This window comes from Haemaphysalis longicornis, unplaced genomic scaffold, assembly GCF_048455015.1.
Source record: "Haemaphysalis longicornis isolate Haplotype H1 unplaced genomic scaffold, Haemaphysalis longicornis Haplotype H1 scaffold_5, whole genome shotgun sequence".
Lineage (NCBI taxonomy): Eukaryota > Metazoa > Arthropoda > Arachnida > Ixodida > Ixodidae > Haemaphysalis > Haemaphysalis longicornis.
Window position 1 is genome coordinate 167,131,399 of NW_027526385.1, and position 17,234 is coordinate 167,148,632.

The window sequence follows — 17,234 nt, forward strand, 5'->3', positions numbered from 1 at the left end:
GCATCCGTGTCCAGGCCTGGTTGGGGCAAGCTACTGAATGGAGTTGAACCTAGGTCGCAACAAGTTGAAACAAAGAATGGTAAAACGCTGAGACGAAACCGCCAACACCTGCGGCCAACACCTCAGTCTTTCCCGCGCCAGCTACAGCGATGACAGCGATGATAGCGGTGCCGAATACGCACCATCACACCAACCTGTTCGCGAAACGTCGCCCAGAGCCTCGCCAGGCCCAAGAAGGTCAGCGTGGGGTATCACTCTTAGCAAGACGCTTAGCATACGGTGGCAACTTCGAACAAATATCTTAGACAGTAAAAGTTCTTGGGTACCACTAATTCTTCTCAAACAATTTTGCAAAAAAATGATGGGAAGATGTATCCTGTCGTGCCATGCCTGAGTAAACATGTGATACGCGGTGGGGTGTGCAGAGCTGCGTCGGATGCACCTATATGAGCGCTCATGAATAAATCACTACTCAATTCTACATGTCAGCGTGTCGACTGACCTTCTTATCAGCCGAATTGCGGCTGATACACCACCGTGTCCTGGGACCCAGAAGAGGAACATCTTATTCTTTCGCGCATAGACAGTCATAATGGTGTTGAACACAAGATTGACTATGTGGTTTTTTTTGGGGGGGGGAGGTTTGTGCAATGATAGTGCACGAGCAACACTCAATGAATTTGTAAAGATGATGTAATTGGGAATTTGATTTTCAAGAATGTTTTGTACAATGTGTAAAATTATATGTGCTTCTGCTGAAAAATTGTTTGTGGTACGCTCTTTGTTCTCACTGCATTGAAATTTGGACCATGAGCAGGGCAGAACAGCCTAGTGAATGTTTCAGAAGCCTCACACTAAAATTCTGCACATGGGTATTTGAACCACATAGACAGAAAGTGCTTCGCTCTGGCAGCTCATGGTACTCGGTTTTATTGTGTTTCCTACAAGAAAAGTCACAGGACACAGGGCGAACTTGCCTGAGGTGCTAAAATGTCTGAAAAGGACGATCTATACACAACTTAAAAGGAAGCGCTGAGATCCGAGGCTCGCTCTTTCACTCTGAGGCAAAGGCCAGAGGAAGGAATGGGCGATTTAGAAACAGCAGAGATGTGGATGTATTGTTAAAGACACGATAAACAGGATGGTAATCAAACGATAAAATTTCAAAAGCATAAAGCAAGTCCATGTAGGTATGTTGGTTATCAAGGCGGCACTTTTTACACTCCACATACAGACTTTGGACCGGGCTAGTGTGAAAAGCACACGTTGAAAGACGAAGCCCCAATGTAGCACTTGGTCAAACATTCGCAACGCTGTTTGAGTCACTGACTCATACACCACACTGCCATAGTCCGAACGAAGCCCAACCAAAGCAGTATAGAGGCGCATCTGTTCATTATCAGCATCCAGGATTGGTGGTAGATAACCTCAAGGATATTAATTGTTTTCTGAATTTGATGCTTACGTTCCTTGATGTGTGTAATGTATGTAAGTTTGTGGTCAAACACAACACCTAAAACTTGTGCTCCTTGTTCCCAGGAATGGACACACCATCAGGACTGATTTCTGGGTCCACGAGGACCTCACGCTTCCTGGAGAATACAACGCGAGAGTTTTTTAGGTTAAGTCTAAAACCATTCTTGCCTGCCAAGCCGGCAGTTTTCTTGACGCCCAGCTGGACTTGACATTCACAAATTTAATATGACATAATTTAAAAGATATCTGCCCGTCGTGTACATACATGCAACAAGAAATGGTTGGTGGGAATGCCTTGCCAAGACAGTTCATCTTGACCATGAAAATGTGCAGCTCATCACGCCACCTTGAGGCACGCCATTGTCTTGCACGTGAACCTTTGAGAGTGCTCAACTAACTCCAACACGAAACGTTCTCTCTGAGAAGTAACTAACAAGGGTGTTTAACATGTTACCCGAAACACCCAATGACTTGAGGTCACTAACGATTAGGTAACGTCAAGTTGTGTCGTAGGGCTTTTTCAGGTGGAAAAACAAGTCACACAATACTGCTTATGCACGAAGTCATCATTGATGTGCCAGTCAAGTGTGACCGGTTGATGGTTCCTCGATCGCACCCCCCTGAAGCCTGCCTGGCAGCTCTCGAAAGACCCTTCTACTCAAGGAAATACATGAGCGTGCGATTTATCATACTCTCGAGAAGCTTGCACAAGCAGCTTGTGAGGCCTATGGGACGGTAACTTGGAGTACGAGAAGTCATTTCCCTCTTTTGAGAAAGCCACTACTTGGGCCTCCCTCCAAGAGTGTGGAATGTGCCCCGAAAGCCAAATTTTAATATATAGACGCAGAAGTCGTTCAACTGCGTGTGCGTGTAGGTTTTTCATCATTGCATAATGCCGCTTGCTTTCGGAAATGTCGCAAAGTGGGCCGCGTTGCACGTGCAAGAACCGGCTGAAACGGGCAGCGCAAACTAGGCGCCAGGAGTGCGAGCTTGTCTGTGTTGGCCAACGGAGGTGCGAGCGCACGTGCACTGCGAGGGGGAGAACCCGCAAGAGATCACGCCACGAACGCAAGCAGTCGTTCGCGGAGATCGAACGAGACGCAAGGACCTTTCCTCGTTTCCTCTCTTCTTGTACGGGCACAAGTCCGCCTTAAATAAAAGTATTTTCTTTACCATTGTTTTCTATCCGACGTGAGAAGCTGTACTGTGCAAGAAGTTGCACTATGCGCTCCGGAAACAGACCCACTAAAGTGCGGAACTGGTGCTCCGCCATAAAATCCGATGATAAAGTGAAAGCTTTAAAAGCAGGTTCGGTTGAGGCGTACCTGTCCCAGATATTGGGAAGCTAAGTTAAGCGCATGCGGACATCGCAGGAAGAAGAACTGCATCTGCAGGTAACTGCGGCCATCATTAAAATCGAGCAGACTAGCTTGTAGCGTCGAACCCCAGATCGCTGCAGACCCACTAAAAAGGAGCAGTCTGGGTTTCGTTCTTATATCCACCGCTGATGCCGCAGACGTCACTGCTGCAGCGTGGCATGAGAAGCATATACAATCCCACTTAAGTCCGTAAACTGGGTGGTTGTAATCTCTAATGTTGAATTGAAAGCTTTAAAATCAGGACCTCTCAAGGCATACACGGCCCCAGAATAGGAAAGCTGTGATGGGAGCAAGCACACATCAAACGAAGAGGAACCACATCTGCTGGTAACTGCAGCCACCTTTAAAATCGAGCTTGTAGCGTTCGGAAGCCATGCCGCCGCAGGACCCACTGAAGAGAAGCTATCGGGGTGTCGTACCTATGTTCGCCCCTGATGCAACAGAAGGTTCTGCTGCACCGTTCCATGCGCAGCAGAAAAGTCCCAATCAAGTCCGTAAGAGGTGCCCGTGACAAAATCCGAGGATGATCTGATAAGAGAGTTTGAATGGGCAGGAATCTGGAGGCTATGATGGGAGCACGCGGACACCTCACGAAAGAGACCTGCATATGTTGTTAACTGCGGCCACCTCTAAAATCAAGCAGATTAGCTTGTAGCGATTAGACTTCATGCCGCTGCCAGACCGATTGAAGAGAAACTGTCGGGGTGTCATACTTATGTCCACCGCTGATTCCGCAGACGTCACTACTGCATCGTGCCATGCGCAGCACAAACAGTCCCGCTCACCCGCTCAGGTCCGTAAACCATGTCATTGATAAACTCCGGTGATAAATTGAAAGCTCCAAAAGCTAGATTGTTGAGGCGTTCAGGGCCCAGGAATCGTGAAGCTGTGATAGGAGCACGCGGACATCGAACGAACAAGAACTGCATCAGCTGGTTACAGCGGCTACCTCCAAGATCAAGCAGAAGATCTGGTTATGGTTGTACGCCAGGCCGCAGCCGGACCACTGAAGACGAGCTGTCTGGGTGTCGTCCTTATATCCCCCGTGATGCCACAGACGCCACTCCTGCGTCGCAGCAAGCGCTGCAGAAACAGGCCCATAAAGTACGCAACCGGTTGCCGTGATAAACTCCGTTGGTAAATTAAAATCTTCAAAAGCAGGATCGGTTGAGGCGTAGACGGCACATTATACAAGAATCTATGATGGGTGCACGCGGACATTTACGAAAAAGAACTGCATCTGCTGGTAACTGTGGTGATATTTAACATTAGGAGATTAGTTTGTAGCGATCGGATGTCAGCCTGGCCCCGAAACCTTCTAAAGCGCAGCCGTGAGGATACCCTTCTTTTATCCACTGCTGACGCCGCAGATGTCACTGCTGCTCGTGCCATTGCAGCCGAAACAGTTCCACTCAAGTCCGTAAACGGTGCCCTTGATAAACTCCTGTGATAAATTGAAACCTTGAAAACTAGGATCGGTCAAGGCATACAAGATCCAGAAATGAGGAAGCTGGGATTGGAACAACGGCCCATCAAACGAGGAACCTCTTCTGCTGGTAATGGAAGCCACCTGTAAAATCAAGTAGACTAGTTTGTAGCAATCGAACGCAAGGCCGCCGCCGGACCCGCTAATGAGGAGCTCTCTGGGTGTCGTTCTTGCAACCACAGCTGATGCCGTAGACGTCACTGCTGCGCATGCGCAGCAGAAACAGTCCCACGGAAGTGCATAACTGGTTGCGGCGGTTAACTTCGATGATAAATTGCAAGATTCAAAAGCAGGATCGGTTGTGGCGTTCCCGAACAAGAAATCAGGAAGCTGTGATAGTAGCACGTGGACATCGGACTAAAAAGAACTCCATCAGCTCGTAACTGCAGCCACATGTAAAATGAAGCAGAGTGGCTTGTAGCCATCGGACGGCAGGCCGTCGCCGGACCACTGAAAACGAGCTGTCTGGGTGTAGTTGTTTATCGCCCGTGATGACGCAGACGTCACTCCTGCGTAGTGCCATTCGCTGCCGGAAAAGACCCAAAAACGCCCGCAACCGGTGCCCGGCGTAAACTGCGATGATAAAGTGAAATCTTCAAAAGCAGTTTCGGGTAAGGCTTACATGACACAGTAATCGGGAAGCTAAGATGGGAGCTCGCAGACATCGCAGGAAGATGAACTGCATCTGCAAGTACGCGTACTAGCTTGTAGTGATAGGACACCAGATCGCCCCCAGACCCAGAAAAAGGAGCTGTTTTAGTGTCGTTTCTACATCCACCGCTGATGCCGCAGACGTCATTGCTGCAGCGTGGCATGCACAGCAGATACAACCCCACTAAGTTCTGTAAATTGTGCCCGTAGTAAGCTCCAATGGTAAATTGACAGCTTGAAAAGCCGGACCTATAAAGGCGTGCACGGCCCAGGAATAGGAAAGCTGTGCTTGGAGCAAGCCTTCATCAGACGAAGAAGAGCCTCATCTGTTGGTAATTGCAGCTATCTTTAAAATTGAGCAGAAAAGCTTGTAACCACCCGACGTCATCCCGCTGCTAGACCCAATGAAGAGAAGATGTCGGGGTGTCGTACTTAAGTCCACCACTGATGCCACAGAAGCTACAGCTGCGCCGGTTCATGCGCAGCAGAAAAATCTCACTCAAGTCAGTGAACGGTGCCCGTGACAAAATCTGATGATGATCTAATAAGAAAGCTTGAAAAGCAGGATCGGTCGAGGCGTACACGTGCAGAAATCGGGAAGCTGTGATAGGAGCACGCCGACATCTGACGAAGAAGAACTGCATAGGTTGGTAACTGCGGCCGCCTCTTATATCAAGCAGATTATCTTGTAGTGATCGGACGTCATGCCGCTACCGGACCGACTGAAAAGAAACTGTCGGGGTGTCGTACTCATGTCTACCGCTGATGCCGCAGACGTTACGGCTACACCGTGCAGTGCACAGCGCAAACAGTCCCCGCCAAGTTCGTGAACGGTGTCAGTGATAAACTGCGAGGATAAATAAAGCTTCAAACACCGAATTGGTTGGGACGTACACGACCCGGGAATCGGGAAGCCAAGATGGGAGCACACGGACATCGAACGAAGAACTCCATCGGGGGGTCACGGCGGACACCATGAAAATCAAGCAGACTAGCTTGTAGCGACCGTACGCCAGGTCGCTGCTGGATCTACTTAAGAGGAGCTAACTGGGTGTCGTTCTTATATCCAAAGTTGATGCCGCAAACGCCACTGCTTCGCCGTGCCATGCATGGCCGAAACAGTCGCACTCCTGTCCGAAAATAGTGCCCGTGGTAAACTCCGATAATAAATTGAAATCTGCAAAAGCAGGATTGGTTGATGCGGACATGACCCATTATTCGGGAATCCATGATGGGACCAACGGCACATCGAACGAAAACCTCATTTGCTGGTAACTGCAGCCACCTGTAAAATCGAGTAGAATAGTTCGTAGCAATCGTACGCCAGGCCGCCGCGGGTCCGACTAATGAGGAGCTATATGCGTGTCGTTCTTATATCCACCGCTGATGCTGCAGACGTCACTGCTGCACCATGCCATGCGCAGCAGAAACAGTACCATTGAATTGCAAAAGAAGTGGCAGGCATAAACTTCGACGATGAATTGAAAGCGTCAAAAGCGGGATCGGCCGAGGCGTTCGCGGCCCAGAAATCGGGAAGCTGTGATAGGAGCACGCGGACATCGAACGAAGGAGACTTGCGGCGCTGGTAACTGCAGCCACCTGTAAAATAAAGCAGATTAGCTTGCAGCGATCGGACGCCATGCTGTCGCTGCAAAGACAAGCTGTCGGGGTAAAGTACTTATATACACTGCTGAAGCTGCAGGCGTTAATGCTGAACCGTGCCATGCGCTGGAAAAACAGTTCCACACAACTACGTAAAGGGTGCCCGTCATAAACTCCCATGATAAATATAAACATTGAAAAGGACGGTCGTTTCAGGCGTTCACGGCCCAGGAACCGGGAAGTTGTGATAGGAACACGCGGACATCGCACGAAGAACTGCAGCCGCTGGTAAATGTACCCACCTGTAAAATCAAGCAGATTAGCTTGTAGCGATCGTAAGCCAGGCCGTCACAGGACTACTGAAGACGAGCTGTCTGGGTGTCGTTCTTATATCCCCCATGATCCACAGACGTCACTCCTGCTTCGTTCCACGCGCTTCAGAAACAGACCCACTAAAGTCCGCAACCGGTGCTCGGCGTAAACCCCGATGATAAACTGAAAGCTTGAAAACCCGGTTCGGTTGAGGCGTACATCGGCAAGAAATCGGGAAGCTAAGATGGGAGCACGCGGAATTCGCAGGAAGAACTGCATCTGCAGGTAACTGCGGCCACAATTAAAATCAGGCAGACTAGCTTGTATGTGTCGGACCCAGATCGCCGCCGGACCCACAAAAAGGAGCTTTCTGGGTATCGTCTTACGTCGACCACTGATGCCACAAAAAGTACTGCTGCGCCCTTCCATGCCCACCAGAAAAGTCCCACTCAAGTCCGTAAACGGTGCCTGGGAGAAAATCTTATGAGGATCGGAAAAGAATGTTTGAAAGCAGCATAGGTTTAGAAGTACACGGGCAGAAATCGGGAAAGTGTGATGGGAGCACACAGACATCTGACGAAAAAGAGTGAGAGTGAAAACGTTATTGCATAAGAGCCAGTAATCATAGACGTCGGCCAAGAGCCCTTAGGCTCTAGCAGCGTCTTCGGCCAGCTGAATGGCCCAGACTTGATCAGCTGGGTCGGAGCTGAGCAATACGGTATCCCATTGCTCTACAGTAGCGATGTTGCGACCTAACGTTGTCGCCTGTGAACAAGCCCACAGCATGTGGGCTAAGTCTGCCCTGTCCTTACACCGGTGGCACTTGTCAGAATATTGCCCAGGGTAACAGTGGCTGTATGCAACCGGGTTGGGATACGAGTTGGTCTGTAAAAGTGTCGAAGCCATGGATTGCCATTTACTATGGGTAGGAGGAGCCGGGGGGAAGCGGGTTCGCTCTACCCTGTAATGATTAGTTATGTCCCCGTAGGACACAAGGCTATCCCTTCCCGAACAAGATTTGCATGTTTGTGACTTTGGCAACCTCTAAAATCAGGCATATTACCTTGTAGCGATCGGACGCCATGCTGTCGCGTCACCGACTGAAGAGAAACTGTATGGCCGCAGAAGCTGCTAATGACCCAAACGTCAGTGCTGAGCCATGCCTTGCGCAGGATAAACAGTCCCACTCTAGTCCGCAAACGCTGTCAGTGATAAACTCAGATGATAAATTTAAAGCTTGAAAAGCAGGATCGGGCAAGGCGTTCAACGCCAAGGAATCGGGAAGCTATGATGGGAGGAAGCAGACATCGAACGAAGAACTGGATGTGCTGGTATCAGCGGCCACTTTGAAAATCAAGCAGAATAGCTTGTAGCGTTTGGAAGCCAGGCCGCTGCCAGATCTTCTGAAGAGGAGCTGTCTTGGTCTCATTCCTATATCCACAGCTCCTGCAGCAGTCACTCCTTCGCCGTGCCATGCGCGGCAGAAACAGTCCCACTCAACTCTGTTAAAGGTGCTCGTTATAAACTCTGATGATAACTTGAAAGTTTCAACTGCAGGATTCGTTGAACGTTCACGGCTAAGAAGCTGGGAAGCTGTGATAGGAGCACGCGGACATCTGAGAAGGAAGACTTGCTTGCGCTGGTAACTCCGCCACAATAAAATCAAGCAGATTAGCTTGCAGCAATCGTATGCCCTGCTGCCGCAGGATACACCGAAGAAGTGCTGTCTGGGTGTCAGTCTTATATCCATCGCTGATGCCCCAGACGTCACTGCTGCGCGGTACCATGCGCACCAGAAACAGTCACACTGAAATCCGTAAAAGCTGCGCGTTATAAACTCAGGTGATAAATTGAAAGCTGCAAAAGCAGTTTCGGTTGAGGTGTTTGGGGCCAAGTATCTGGGACGCTGTAATGGGAGCACGCCGACTTTGGACGAAGGAGAACTGCATCCGGTGGTAACTGTGGCCACCAGTAAAATCGACCAGATTCGCTTTGTAGTGATTAGGCGCTATGTCGCCACTTGGCCCACTGAAGAGAAGCAACCGGTGTCCGGGAACAACTTCGATGATAACTTGAAAGCTTCAAAAGCAGGATCGGTTGCGGCGTTCACAGCCCAGCAAATAGGAAGCTAAAATCGGAGCGCCCGCAAATCGGACGAAGAATTGCGTCTGCTGGTAGCTGCGGCCACCTAAAAAATCAAGCAGAGTAGCTTGTAGCGATCGTACGCTAGGTCGAAACCGGACCCACTAAAGAGAAGCTATCTGGGTGACGATCTTATATCCAAAGCTGATGCCGCAGACGTCACTGCTTCATCGTGCCATGCACAGCAGAAACAGTTCCACTGTAATCTCTAAACTATGCCCGTGATCAACTCCAATTTGAAATTTTAAGCTTGAAAAGCAGGATCGGTCAAGGCATACAACGCCCAGGAATCGGGAAGCTATGATGGGACCAAGCGCACATCAAACAAAGAAGCAATTCATCTGCTGGCAGTTGCGACCATCCCTAAAATAAAGCAGATTAACTTGTAGCAATCGGACGTGATGCCGTCTCTAGACCAACTGAAGAGAACCAGTAGGAGTGTCTTTCTTGTATCCACAGCTGATGCCGCTGACGTCACTGCATCGGCGTGCCATATGCGGCAGAAACAGCTCCAGTTAAGTACGTAAACGAGATCCGTGATAAACTCCGATGATAAATGGAAATCTTCAAAAGCCAGATCGGTAGAGGCGTACTAACCCAAGGAATTGGGAAGCGGTGATTAGAACACGCAGACATCTCACGAAGAACTGCATCTGCAGGTAACTGCGGTCACCTGTAAAATTGAGCAGATCAGCTTGTAGTAATCGGACGCCTTGCCGTGACCGGATTTACTAAAGAGCAGCTGCCTGCGTGCCGCTCTTATAGCCACCGCTGATTCAGCAGACATCACTGCTTCGCCGGGCCAGGAGCTGTAGATACAGCCCCACTGAAGTCCATAAACGGTGGCCGTAATAAACTTCGGTGATTAATTGAAAGCTTGAAAAGCAGGATTGGTCAAGTAATACACGGCCCAGGAATACGGAAGCTGTGATTGGAGCAAGCTCAGATCGAACTAAGAACTTCATCTGCTGGTAACTGCAGCCACCTGTAAATTCGAGCACACTAGCTTGCAGCGATCGGAAGCCAGGCCGCCGCCGGACCTAAGGAATAGGAGCTGCCTGGGTGTCGTTCTTCTATCCACCGCTGATTTCGCAGACGTCACTGCTGATTCGTGATAAGCGCAGCAGAAACAGTCCCACTCAAGTCTGTAACCATTGCCTGTAATAAACTCCGGTGATAAATTGAAAACTTAAAAAGCAGGATTGGTCGATCCGTACTAGCCCGAGGAATTGGGAAGCTGAGATAGGAGAACGCAGATATCGCATGAAAAACTGCATCTGCTGGTAACTGCGCCAACCTGTAGAATCAAGCATGTTAGCTTGTCGCGATCAGACGCCATGCTGCCACCAGATTTACTGAAGAGGGGCTGTGTGAGTGTCGTCCTTATATATACATCTGATGCCACTTACCTGTCTTCTGCGCCGTGCCATGCGCAGCCGAAACAGTCCAACTCGATCCTATAAACCATGGCCGTAATAAACTCCGATAAATATTTGAAAACTTGAAAAGGAGGATCGGTGAAATCATACACAGCCCAGGAATTGGAAAGCTGTGATTGGAGCAAGCGCACATCGAACGAGGAAGAACCATATCCGCTGGTAACTGCAGCCACCTTTAAAATCGAACATACTAGCTTGTTGCGACCGGACGCCAGGTCATCGCCGGACCACCAAAGACCAGTTTTCTGGGTGTGGGTCGTATATCCACCGCTGGTGCAGCAGACGTCAGTGCTGCGCCGTGCCATGCGGAGAAGATACTGTCCCATTCAAGTCGGAAATGGTGCACGTGATAAATTCCGATGATAAATTGAAAGCTTCCAAAGCAGGATCGGTTGACGCATACACGGCCCTGGAATAGGGTTGCTGTGATGGGAGTACGCGGACATCGGACAAAGAAATGCATCTGCTGGTAACGGCGACCAACTGTAAAGTCAAACACATTAGCTTGCAGCGATCGGACGACATGCTGTCGCCGCAAAAAGAAGCTGTCGGCTTAATGTACTTATATCCACCGCTGATGCCCCAGACGTCGCTGCAACGCCATGCCATTCGCTGAAGAAACAGTCCCACTCAAGTCCTTAAGACGTATGCGTGATATACTCCGAATATAAATTGAAAGCTTCAAAAGCGGGATTGGTTGAGGCGTACACGTACCCCTAATCGGGAAGGTCTGAAGGGAGCAGGCGGACATCACACGAAGAGCAAGTGCTTCTACTGGTAAGTGTGGGCACCTGTAAAATCAAGTAGAATAGCTTGTGGCGATCGGACACCATCCGCCTACGGACCCAATGAAGACGAGCTTTCTAGGTGTCGTTCTTATATCCACCGCTGATGCAGCTCTTATCACTGCTTCGCCGTTCCAAGAGCAGCAGATACAATCGCACTCAAGTCCGTAAATGGTGCCCGTGATAAAGTTCAATGTTAATTTGACCGCCTCAAAGGCAGAATCGGTTGATGCGTAGACGGCCCAGGAGTCCCAAGGCTGGGATGGTAGGACGCGGACATCGGATGAAGAACTGTATCTGCTGGTAGTTGCGGCCACCTATAAAATCAAGAATACTAATTTGTACTACAGGACTCCTCGCCTTAGCAAGACCGACTAAATAGAATCTGCGGGGTGTCCTTCTTATATCCACTGCTAATGCCATAGACGTCTCTGCTGAGTCGTGCCACGCGCAGCATAAATGGTCCCACTCAAGTTTGTAAAGCATACCCATGATAAAAGGCTAACAGTTTGTCAGGATTCAGAGTCCACCTGCGTGAATAACAGGGACAACGTAAAATGATGGATCTTTGCAGGCTCCCCGAAATTGCCACGTCAATTCATCAAGCGGAGTGTACACACAGAAAAACTTTTATTTAATGGCAACGACATTTCAGAGGACAAGACAAAAACAGTAAATAGTCATTAAAGCGTTCTCGCCGTCTGAGTTCAAGCAAAAGCCTCCAAGTTTGACTTCGCCTCACGATACAGCCGATCGTCTCGTCGAGTCTCGTAGAAGCTTGCAGGAAGTGGGCCCTGCCGACGCCGCCAACATCTAAGGGAGCGTAGTCCAAGTATGGATATGGAACTGGTGTCAGAGCATTGTCCGAGTGTCGCCACCTGTAGCCCAGCTGGTTATCGTTTCTGGAGTTTCCGAAGGTGCGTTGCCGCGGGGCCTCCTTCTATGATCGTAGCCTGGAACATAGGTTGGTAGGCCTGAGGTGTTGTCAGGCCCCGATGGCGGTGGGGTCGGTGGCAAGAGCGTAGCCTGTTGTCCTTGTCGTGGTTGTTGCGCCTTTAGATGTGCCTTATACCCAATAAGGAATTGGCCAAACCGGGGATGGTAAACATAAATCCCTCTTCTTCCTTCCCCGAACGCTTGACTCATTCCTCTTCCTCTTCTCTTGATGTCCCTTTCACTGCTGGCTAACTTTGTACCTTCTTGTTTAGCACATACTCCTTGGGATGGTTTGGCTGCATACACCTTCGGTTGTCCCGGCATATACCCGTTGGTGGTGTTGCTCATAACAGCTTGCCAGTTGTCGCACATTATCCCAGGGTAGACGGTTTTAAATATTTGTTTCTGCCGAGAACAATAGGAGACTAGAATCAACTTCAACGTGCTGCAATGCCGCTGTCACAGTTATTCAGTTTGAATCATCTTTGCTTCGTCATTACTCACTACTAAGTGATTGAAAGCTGCTGTAACGTTTTATTCGTGCGTTTTTGCATTTTCTTGTGCTTTTGTCTTGCGTACGCGCTATACACATATTTTCTGGTGTAGTCCTTACGCATTCTATTGCAGAACACTCACTTCGCCGCATATAAGCGGACATGTTGCTTGGCCAACAAAACAGCGATGTTGAACACGTGTTGATGGTCTTCATTGTCGCTATAGCTGGCCAATGCGTGAAAATGCTATCTGTGCACAAATTTATTCTTTGTTTTGTGTAAGAAAATGCGTCTTTGTATCGGGCTGAGAAGCTTTGTTAGCGTTATTTCTATTGTTGTCTTGAGTTAATCCACCCTGTAACGGCCCCACTGGGGCAAAAGTATCATTAAATAAATAAATAATGGTATGTCGGGAATGTTTCACAGTATTTTGGAGAGGTTTACGTAGGGCGCTTGATATTTGATGGGGGTAACGAGAGCGTCCCTGAAGTGGAGTACGTCTGCTTTATAGATCACTTTATTTCTGTTTACACTCTACTCGTAATTTGTTTATTCGGGTCACATTGCTTGTTATTTCATTCAGTGATTGTTCTTCCACAGTATCTTTCTATAAGAAGCCAGGAAATTTTTATGAGGTGCTTTACCTGTATGTCGTCGTGTCTGTGGCTTAGTTGTATAATGGGGGCTTTCATCAGGTATTGCGCACTGCGAAGAAGTCGGTTTCTTCTCAGGAGCACTCATTTCATTTTGCGTGTTTCTTCCCGTACTGCATTGGGTGCCAATTGTGAGTTGTCTTTGATGTTGCGTGCACTTTTCTTATTAGTAGAAATGTAGTATCACTTGTTTTAAAGTTTGCATAGTCGGCAACCTTGTATAATTCCTTCAGACCATCACCAGAGTGGGGTAAATAATAGGGGGAAAATGCGGACACTTGGCTTGTGCCTTTTTGTGGATGGGAGCAAGGAGCGTTGAATAGGTCACCAATTTAGATAGTGAGCTGGTTCCACTTGATCGCCTCCTATTGCTCGCATCGTGTACGGGCTGGCCACTTCGCGAACAGAAAAAATTCAGCTCCTCCCTTGGGGGAAGCCCAGTAGCGGCAAACCACTCTGTGTGCAGCAGCATGACGTCGGCCGCAGAGTGCACAGACCCCGAGATGGCTCGCGGTACTTCTTAAACAAGCAAATTGCCTTCCCGCTTCATTCATAATAAGCAATATTGTATACGCGCTCTGTAATCTTTTTCACCGCACGCGTGGAGCGCCGTCTACATCCTCCTTAAAGCCCTTTTACAACGGTGTGAGCTGTCAAAGTAAAAAAAATAGATTGTTTACACCGCTGTTGTATTTCTCTACATATCAGACCTTTCAATGAGAATAGTACAAGAAGGTACAAATAGCAGAATGACGTCTAACATGGAGGTTGTTTTTTAATATCATTATTACAGGGGTTCCAGTTGGTGCTTCACCTACCCTTCACTGGGCTCATAAAGTGTGCCGTTTTAGAGTAATACAAAATGCTTCAAGCCACCACAATACATTTCTGCAACGCATTTTCGACACGCGGCTGTTTATGGTTTTTTTCTGTGTAAAACAGTACCCGTCGGCGCGAGCATTCGACTGAGGAAACCATTTCGATAATTTTACAAACGTTGCAAACGAGGGATAGAATACAAAACATTTTTTTTCAATTAAAACTAATCCTACCTTCAAAGGACACATGAAAAATTTTTCACACCGAAGTCTTTGAGAAAGTATAATTTTAAAATTGCCGAAAGTTACCACTCTCATCCTTCTCATCATTCCACTCATTCGCATCCTTCCTTTCGTCGTGTTCGTTGTAGATGGGGGCTCTCATTCTTGCAATTCTCAGTGAAAATGGCAGCAAAAATGAACGCTTCTAAAAAAATTTAAGACAAACCAGCGCCTGCAGCCTGCCGTATCAGCGCGTTTTGACGCTGGGGCAATTCTCCGCTTCTCTTGATTTTTTGTATTTTCATTTAGCCTGATGTTCCAAGAGACGCAAATTTACTACACGCCAGATTGCTACATGAGCTGGTTAATTCCACCGACTCTCCAAAACGTTTCTTGGCGTGTGACGAACTCACACGCTAAGTAAACCAACCGCAATTATTGGCGCTGGCAGCTGCCGCTCAGCTAACATTTGATACGAAGCATCTCGCATAAGTCTGTGGCTGCTGCATTAAGATAGCTCGTCTCGTGGTGAGGTCAGTACTGAATCCTCCAATGGTTTGTCAGAGGCGATTCCAGAACATGACTCAGACGGGGTGGGGCCGAATTGAGGCTATTAAAAGCCGCAATGCGAGCCATTAGCTCCCTTCCTAGAGGGAACTGATAGCATCACTCCAGGCTCCGCCCGTACATACATACATCACTCCGCTCGTACATACAAACGTACTTTTGTTGCGCAAGCAGCGGCCTTAGCTCGTTACATCGGCTGTTCCCTACCGGCTTCACCAGATCTCCCTGTAGAGAGGCCGCCACTGCTGTAGCACCAAAGTACGTACAATCGACCACTGACTCGACATTGCACTCGATCTGCCGGAAAAGCATGTGAGAGAGGAATACTGGCGGTCGATGACCAGTACGAGGCGGTACAGGCTCTGGTGGATGCTGGGGCATAGGATGGCTTTATAACTACTGTGATGCAGTGCCCCGTCTTCCCTGACGCCTCTCAAACTTGCCTCTACCAAACCATCCACACCCTGTCTTCTCTACTGGCGGCGCTACAGGCCTACAGGCACTAACGCCTGCCGTAAAGCCCTACCCAGTGGGTTCTCTCCTGTAGTTTTACATGTACTGCGCGGTGGTGATACGGGATTTTAGCTGAGTATCAAAGAATTGCACTTTGGCAAGGGACATGCACACACTACTAGACACTCACCCCTCACTTCTCCGGCTGTTTTGTGTTAGGAGGAATACGCTTCGGATAGGGCTTTTTACCCTACGTGTATACCTCGGCCCCTGCCAATGTGAACCACCAGTGGAATCGAATGCTTTCTCCAATGGAAGGACGATGTGCATCGCACAACACGTGCCGTCATCCCATCGTGTGGAACGGGCCTCCCCAGCAGACGTGGTCGCAGGGAAGAGGTTTTGTTGTGCAGAATTCGCGTCGGAGTGGAGCTTTCACCTGCTGTGACCCGGCCGTGGTCACCTTGCTACCATGAAGTGTTCGATAACACCTGCCCTTTCTGCCCAGCTCCTGCCAATCAAGCTGATTCGGTTCGTCTAATATGAGAATGTCCTTCATACAACTCAGCGAGAAAGCGGCACCTGTGAGTAGGAGGCCTCCATCCTGGAAGACCCCTCGACCCCCAGCGGTGACTCTGGGGACCTACCACCGCTACCTTCTTCTTGCCTTCCTTCGAAAGGCTTTGGCCCACCTGTACCTGCAAACGTGTATATAGGTTAATGTTATGGGAACGGGCATACTAGCGCGAATAAAAAAAATATTTACTCATATACGTGGTATGGACAAACTGATTGGTTCCATGTTAAAAAAAATAGAGTACTTTCTATACCGGTTTGAACGCATTCCATGTTTCACCCAGCGGCACCCTAAAACTTGAAACCCCCTTATTAGAAAAATATATTAAAGAAGAGAAAACATCTTCCATGCAACCTGAGCCACAGGCCTAAATATATACTGCTTTCCCAGTGCTGCAACCTCCATCGAAAAGACGAGGGCTCCATAAGACGAGAAACCAATGTTCGCTTCTGTAAATGGTAAGCCGTTTTATGCGCTTGATATGCTTTGTAAGAGCCCCTAGTGTAACTTATCTTTCCCTCATTTTTCGATTTTGCAATGGTGTGTATTTTAGACTTAGTCTTTAGGCACAAAACACATTGGCGTTTGATCCCACAAAGCATCGCTTTGGAAGGATCAATTTTCCTACTCTCATCATAACCACAGCAAAAAGTTGGACTATCTGTGGCGCCGTTTTGTGTCAATGGTCGTCTTGAGTGAAGCAAGACGAAGGTTTTCTTTAAAACATGGGATTTTGTACGTCTCGCTTCAAAACAGAACGAGGAAGTGATACAACAACAGCGTTACAAATTTGGCATCATTGGACACGTTTTGGCGGCAGCTGAAGGTGACCTCTGCAATCGCAGACAACCGAAACCATGCTCTTTGTGTTCCGAAATCAAGCAATTGACCATATCATGAAAACGGCGGTGGTGTTCGCCGCGGGCAAGACTCGCCTTTTTTCAAGAGCAGGCAATATGCACGGCGAAAAATAACAGGTCCTGCGTGGCCTCTTTCAAAATGCATTTCCTACACTGAAGGATTCATCAAGGAAGCGACAGCCTCTAAGCGAGCATTTCAGGCGTGATTCTGGCAGAACGACTGCAGAGAAGCGGTTCTTCAACAACACTGCTACTTTGGTGACTGCTCCCTACGAGACCGCTGCGGGAGCTCGTACGACCGATAGTGTAAAGGGAGGTGCAGCTGCACAAAATAGTCTGGTGCAATTCGAACAGCACGGGCAGCACTACCGAGACCGGCGGC